Below are 7,449 nucleotides of genomic sequence, written 5' to 3' on the forward strand. Positions count from 1 at the left end.
GCTGTTTGTTTCATTTTAGAAGAGAATATAGATGAGCAGAGGGCAGATCCAAAAACCACTGGATTCTGCTTCATAATTATAAATGGGCAGTCATCAGTAAAAATGGCAAAGACTGAACACTGCTTGGTACACAAGCCCTGAAATCAGTATAAAACAGAAGAAAAATGTGCTTTGCTTTTCCTTTTCTGATGGAAACCAAACATTCTTTACTGGTTTCCAATAGAGTCGCTCACAAGACAAAGCAAACAAAAATAGCCTGCACCAGGATGAAGTGGGTGGTGGATGTCTTCAACAAGACAGATGGATTATCCTGCGCTCTGTGTGTGAGTATGTGTGGTTCTGGGGTTCTTTCATTTATTTATTTTTCAGGAGGAGAGAATGGCTTGGCACCATTAATTTTTAAACTCACACTGCCATATGGAGCACCGGGGGGGGGGAAGGAAAGGAAACCTCAAAATAGAGACCAGAGCAAGTATAATGCCTGAGAATGTAAAAGGATAGGAATAGAGCTTTTTAAGAATGAGAATTATAAATGGCTTAGAGGTTCACTGTATTAGAGTTTAAGGAAAAGCTATTACACGTTTGAAGGACTACAGAAGGGCCACAGGGTCTATGAGGTGGGTAGAAACAAAGTCAGACCCACAGGAAGGAGGAACACAAAGGAAGGACACATTCAGCAATTCAAGTGATCAACCCCAGCGTGCATCCACCCATCTCCTTCCCCAAATAATGCCTCAGCTGCTCACAAGGTCTACTCCCTCTAGGAAGCCGCCTTTAACTCCAGAGCACCAGGCGTTCCTGTCTCTCAATTCATCCCTAAAATTTCCACTTTGATTTGTAATTCCTTCTAGTTATATACAACTACCTTCTCAATAACGTTGTTGTTGTTATGTGCCATGGAGTCGGTTCCGACTCATAGCGACCCTGTACAGGGTTTCTGGGACTATAAATCTTTACGGGCGCAGAAAGCCTCATCTTTCTCCTGCAGAACAGCCGGTAGTTTCGAACTGCTGACCTTGAGGTTAGCAGCCTGATTCGTAACCACTATGCTACCAGAGCTCCTTTTCTCAATGATAGTTTCTCCCATTTCAATGTTTCTGATTATAGAAGTGCTATACATTCTTTAGAGAAAATTGAGAAAGCATGGCAAACTATAAAGAAGAGAAAGTCACATCAGCCTATGGTCTAGAAATCATCAAAAATAGTCTTCACTGTAGCGTAGTGGTTACGAATCGGGCTGTGAACCTTAAGGTCAGCGGTTCGAAACTACCAGCCGCTCTGCGGGAGAAAGATGAGGCTTTCTACTCCCGTAAGGATTTACACCCTCGGAAACCCTGTACAGGGTCGCTATGGGTCGGAACCGACTCGACGGCACACAACAACAACAACAACATATTCTTTCCTAAGCATTTTCTTTGTAGTTCAGATCACATTACACATGCAATTTATAACTTTGGCTTATCAAAACTTTCCCACAGGTTATTCAAATCTAATGCAATCACTTTTCATGTTTTACTGATATCTATCTTGAAGTTCATAAGCCACACGTATACAACTGAGTGAAAATGTAATGCATGTACACTCATGGACACCCCTTTTAGATTAAGATCTACAACATTCCTATCACCAAGAAGATTCCTTTGTACCCCTGCCCAGTCAGTGCTGCATCCCCCACGCCTCTCCTTCCCATTAAGCACTACGCTGACTTCCACCAAATGTTAGTTTTACTACTACTTGAACTTCAGGATGAGTCATACAACATGTATTACTCCAGGTCTGGCTACTGCTCAACATTATACCTGTGTAATGCTTCCACGTTGCTGTGGATGTCAGGAGCTTATTCTTTAAAAAAAAAAAAGTCTTGTTTTGGTTTTATTGCTGAACCATATTTCATTATAAGGAGCCCTAGTCCTGGTGTGGTGCTATAGGGTAAGCACTGGACCACTAACTGCAAGGATGGTGGTTCAAAGCTACCAGCTGCTCCTTACCTTCTATAAAGGGTCACTATGAGTCAGAACTTAACTAACTACAACTACCAGTGGTGCCATGGCTGATGTTTGGGCTGCTAACAGAAAGGATGGCAATCTTCTCAGGAGCTCTGCGGAAGAAAGACCTGGCGATCTGCTCTCCCAAAGATCACAGCCTAGAAACCCCTGTGGGGCAGTTCGATGCTGTCACATGCGAGTCGAAGCTCGACTCAATGATACCCAGTCCCACAACATCTCACTGGAGGACTGCATGTGTATGTATTTGTCCTTGTTTCCTACAGATTCTTGTGTTCCATTACCAGGCTGTAGTCACAGTGGCTGTCGGTTTGTTCACTGGGCTCCTGCGTGGGGACCTCAAACTCTGTCTCAAATCCTACTGTCTCTGCCGAGTTCACCACGTTAGGTCTCAGATTCACGTCACTCCTCAGAGATGCTTTCTTGGGCACCCCTGCAGCAATCCGGCTCTTATCAAATTTTATTTTTTCTCATCATACTTTCCACAGTTTATGATGCTTTCATTAGTTCCATGACATCTGACTTCCCACAAGTCTGTTAAGGAACACCATGAAACCAGAGGCCAGATCTACTGTGTCCGCAGTTATAAAGATTCAGTGTCAGAAACTCTAAAAAGCAGTTCCGCTCCGCCCTAGAGAGGGTGGTTATGAGTCGGAACCGGCTCAATGGTGGTGGGTTTGGATGATGGGCTCAAAGAAGTCCTGTGGCAAGGTGATTAAGTGCTTGGCTGCTAACGGAAAGGTCTACGTTTCAAACCCACCATCAGTCTTAGGAAGAAAGGCCTGGCAGTGAGCTTCCATAGAGGTTACAGTCTTGGGAATCCTACGACACTCTGCTCTGTCCTGTAGCGTTGCCATGAGAGAGAAATGAAGGTTTGTTTGTTGCTTTGTTTTTATGATAGGCTCACAGTAGGTGTTCAGTAAGTACTTATTTTAACCTGTTTTTATTAAAGATGAAATCTCCAGCGATGACTCCTGGTGTGGCTCTGTAGGATCAGCACTGCACTTTGAACCACAAGGTCAGCAGTTCAAACCCACCAGCTACTCCTCAGAAACCCTATACAGGGTCACTAGGAATTGTTATTGATTCAGCAGCACTTAACAACAACAACAATTAAAAAAAAAAAAAAAAAAAAGAGGGCAAAACTTAGGGCAAATGTATTTAGAGAAAAAAATTAAAAGGTGAAACAGGTTAGCAGGTAAGCAAAGAATGGCTCAAAAGGACTTCCTGTAAGCATCTTTGCAACTGAGAATAAAGATGCATACAGAAAGTCTCACCTAATCCTAGTCACTTCCTGGTCAGAAGTGTGGCTCTGCGACTCACTGGTCATCTGATGTGGGGACAGTACCTCCAGAAGTGACCTTCTCCTCTCCTATGTTGTTGTTATTAAGTGCCGTCGAGTCGGTTCCGACCCATAGCAACCCTGTACAGGGTTTCCGAGGGTGTAAATCTTTACGGGAGTAGAAAGCCTCATCTTTCTCCCGCGGAGCAGCTGGTAGTTTCGAACCGCTGACCTTAAGGTTCGCAGCCCGATTCGTAACCACTACGCTACCAGTGTCTTCTTCTTAGAACTGCTGAGTTGGTTATTGTTGTTGTTAAGTGCTGTTGATTAGGTTCCGACTCACAGAGACCCTGCATAGGATTTTTGAGGAGTAGCTGGTGAGTTTGAACTGCCAATCTTGTCGTTCAAACTGACCTTGCAGTCAGGTGCTTAACCTACAGCGCCGCACCAGGACTCCGTTAAGATGAGCTAATGCCATAAGTAGAGACAGCATGGTGTCTGGCATATGCCAAACACTCAAAATACTGCAGGGATTTTAACTATTGGTGTTCTTAATGTTACTGTATTATTTTACAAACTTAAAATTGTTCAAAATAAGAAATTTATACGAATGCTCTGAGATTCATGGAAAAGATGAAAAGTATATTATTTTCCTTCTTTATAAAGAGATTTTAAAATGCTGGATGTTTAGGGAGACTAGATGTCACACAGTTTCTGCCTAGAAACCCTTGACCTACTCTTGCTTCTTGTATGTAGCCTCTTTGTGGCTTTCTTTATCAGAACACACAACTCTCTCTAAAGCTATCATATGATGATGTTCTGATTCAAGGTGACCCTGTAAAGGGCGTCCAAGGAGCAGCTGGTGGGTTTGAACCACTGGCTTTGTGGTCCAGTACATCATCCTGCAGCACCACATCAGGACCTTCTCTATCTGCTCAATGACACTTACATGTTCCTGTGTCCTGTGTCCCAGGCCTACAGAGGTATCATCAACGGGTACATGGCCTCAGTGGGTAGTGGCCCCAGCCAGTGTTCCTTGTATAAATTTACATACATTAACTCTTTGAATGCTTACAACTACATGTGCATTGGGTACAAAAGAAAATGAACTGGAATCAGAGGAAGAGAACTTCCCAAGAACAGAAGAAAACAAATGAATCTAATGTATAAGGCTATAATCAGTAAAAGTGAGAGTGAATATGTACACCTATGTTACCTGGGAAACTGGTGTTTTTCTAAGACACTCAGGAGACTGCAAATGATTGTATTCTTGAAACCTCCCAAGAATTCCTTTAAATTGTATTGCCAACCTCGGGTATAATGGCTAGGACTGAACAATTTTATGTCCTTTTACTTCGCAATTTTATTTTAATTCTATGTAACATAAGGAAGGTATTTACTTTGGAAACAATCCCTTTCACTTCTGAAAAGCCTGCTCTCCCTCCTCTTCCCTGCCGCCCCCACCCAGGGTCCCTGGCATAGCCCACTGTGGTCTCCTGGTCTCTAGCTGCTGCTGGTCCCAGAGTCCCTGGGTTGTGATAACATGCTCAGCTCCTGAGAGGTTGGCATCTCCAGTCCACTCAGGGGCACCTCTAAAGGAAGACTTGGAGATCTACCTCTGAAAAATCAGTCTTTGACAAACACAGGGTCTCCTCTGACAAACACGGGGTCGAATGAGTTAGAATCAAGTCCAAGGCAACTGTTTGGCTTTGTTTTCCCCCCGGGGTTCTAGCACACTGACTGGTGAATAGCAGGAGCTCAGTCAATAAGTGAGATGCATGAAATCAAACTACCTATTAGAACTTCCATCCATGTTTAAAGGACAGTCTCCACTAGGAGAGGAAAACCAAGGAGTATCTGAGACGATAAAAAACCTACAATGGAATTAATCCAAGGGCATTCTTCCTTCCCGTCTTTCCCTAATGCTTAACCCCAAATTCTTCCATCTCTGGTTTTAATCAGAAACCTAAGCAGGGACTGCTGACTACTTGTGGTTGTTAAGTGTCACCGAGTCAGTCCCGACTCATAGGGACCCTCTATAGGGTTTCCAAGGAGCAGCTCATGGGACTGAACTGCCGACCTCGTAGTTCAGTGTTGATCCTACAGTGCCATACCAAGAGTCCTAGTTGAGTATAATTGAAAATGTAGGTGATTTATGACTTCTGGCAGGAAACTCTATTTTTTTAAAAAAAATACTGTATTTTGTTAAAAGCCTAAGTATTCTAGGCTTTCTCTCATCTTTAAGTTTGGAAAAGAAACATGTGATGCTGCTAAATAAAATCAAAGTGAACTACAAATGAGAAAAAAAAACAACAAAACCCACCCACTTGTATTCTACATGTTACTTAACGGTTTAAAACAAATCTCTTTTCTTTCCCATCCCTTTCATTCCTTTGTACAAATCTAGGTTACATTAGCCAAATGAAAATTTTAAATAACATAAAATAGAATCAATTTAATTAGCTATTGCTTTCACTTCATTTCCAAAGCTTTTTTTTTCTTCCCTTTCCTCATTCTTCAGCCAAGCAAGAACATTAAAATTCTTAGCAAACAAGTTTTCAAACAGGCCTTCGGAAGCAGAAGTACTTTATAGCAACTAACAATTGAATATGGAGTCTGGGTGTGGCGCTGTGGATTAATGTGCCAGACTGCAAAGCCGTTTGAACTGCAAGGTCAGTGGTTCAAGCTCACCAGCTGCTCCTCGGAAACCCTATAGGTTGGAACCGACTCAACAGCACTTCACAACAACAACAGCAAACACTTGAATGATGAGTTTTCGATTCTCTTTTCATTTTGATTGCACTACATTTACCTGTTGGAAAATATATCTATTGACCAACCAAACAGGTTTTTTCTGGCTTCAGAAAGCATTATCTTGTTAAGCTAAAGTAATCTTTATCACCTTCAAAACCAATTTTTATTGAAAAAGACCTTCCAATGACCCTTGCTTCCTTCTTTCAATAACCTAAGCCAGAGCTTGGCAAAATAAAGCCTATTGTCAATCTTTACAAATAAAGTTTTATTGCAACACAGCCAAGTCTATTCTTTTATGTATAGTTTATGGCTACTTTCATGCTACTGCAGAGGCATTACATAGTTGCAGTTCAAACTGATCTTGCAGTCCAATGCTTATCCTATAAGTGCCACCCCAGAATTGTTGTGAAGTGCCTTCAAGTCAGTTCCAACTCACTGTGACCCTATACAGGGTTTCTGAGGAGCGGCCGATGAGCTTGAACCACCAACCTTGTGGTTCAGATGGCCTTGCAGTCCAGCGCACTAACCCACAACGCCACACCAGAACAAGCTCTATGTCTATATTTTAAACAGTAACTGACTGTATCAAGGCCATAAACAAATAGCCATCAAACTAGCTAATACTTTCAAGATTGCTAGGAAAGCAAGAATAGGAGACACAAATCAAGAATGGTCAAACGTTTTCACTACATAGCACTTTAAAATATTCCTTCAGTTAAAATAGAAAAAAGTTCATTGAAATGTGTTGTTGATATTCCCTAAGGAGAGTACTTTTCAAACAATGCAGAATAGTGAAACCCCTTCTGTTCCAAACATAAGGTGTGCCTGGTTTTCAGTCTCAGCAATTGCCAGCTTCAAATTTAATTATGACTGTGACTTAAGTCAACTGTTGAACGTTCGACAGATAAACTTGCCATGGATCCCAGCTGGCAGCAAGTGGAAACACTCCAATTGGAGCATTGAGTAGAGAGGACGAGAGTGTAAAGGACAAAAACAAAAGGGAGTTGCTTTTCATTCTGGTTTGACCGCTGAAAATCTAACCAGAAATTTTCTGTGACTTTCTCTGTTGTACTTATCACCTCTTTCTGGGAACTCAAAACTAAAAGGCGCTCTTTTTACAATGCAAAGAAAACAGAGGATTTCAAATTTATCTAAAGAGAGATGTATACAGGCCGACATCTGATTTATTTTACCTCTAGAGTCCTGGTGTGGCACTGTAACTGATAAGCACTAGACTGCTACCCGCAAGGCTAGCAGTTCAAACCCACCAGCTGCTCCTTGCAAACTCCAGACAAGGTACCTATGAGCTGGAACGGACTGGATGGCACTTAACAACAACAACAACAACAAATTTGACCTTTAACATTCCTCCCAGCCTGGAAAATGCATAGAATCAGCTTCCACTTCTAA

The sequence above is a fragment of the Chrysochloris asiatica genome, unplaced genomic scaffold (assembly GCF_000296735.1).
Source record: "Chrysochloris asiatica unplaced genomic scaffold, ChrAsi1.0 scaffold00003, whole genome shotgun sequence".
Classification (NCBI taxonomy): Eukaryota; Metazoa; Chordata; class Mammalia; order Afrosoricida; family Chrysochloridae; genus Chrysochloris; species Chrysochloris asiatica.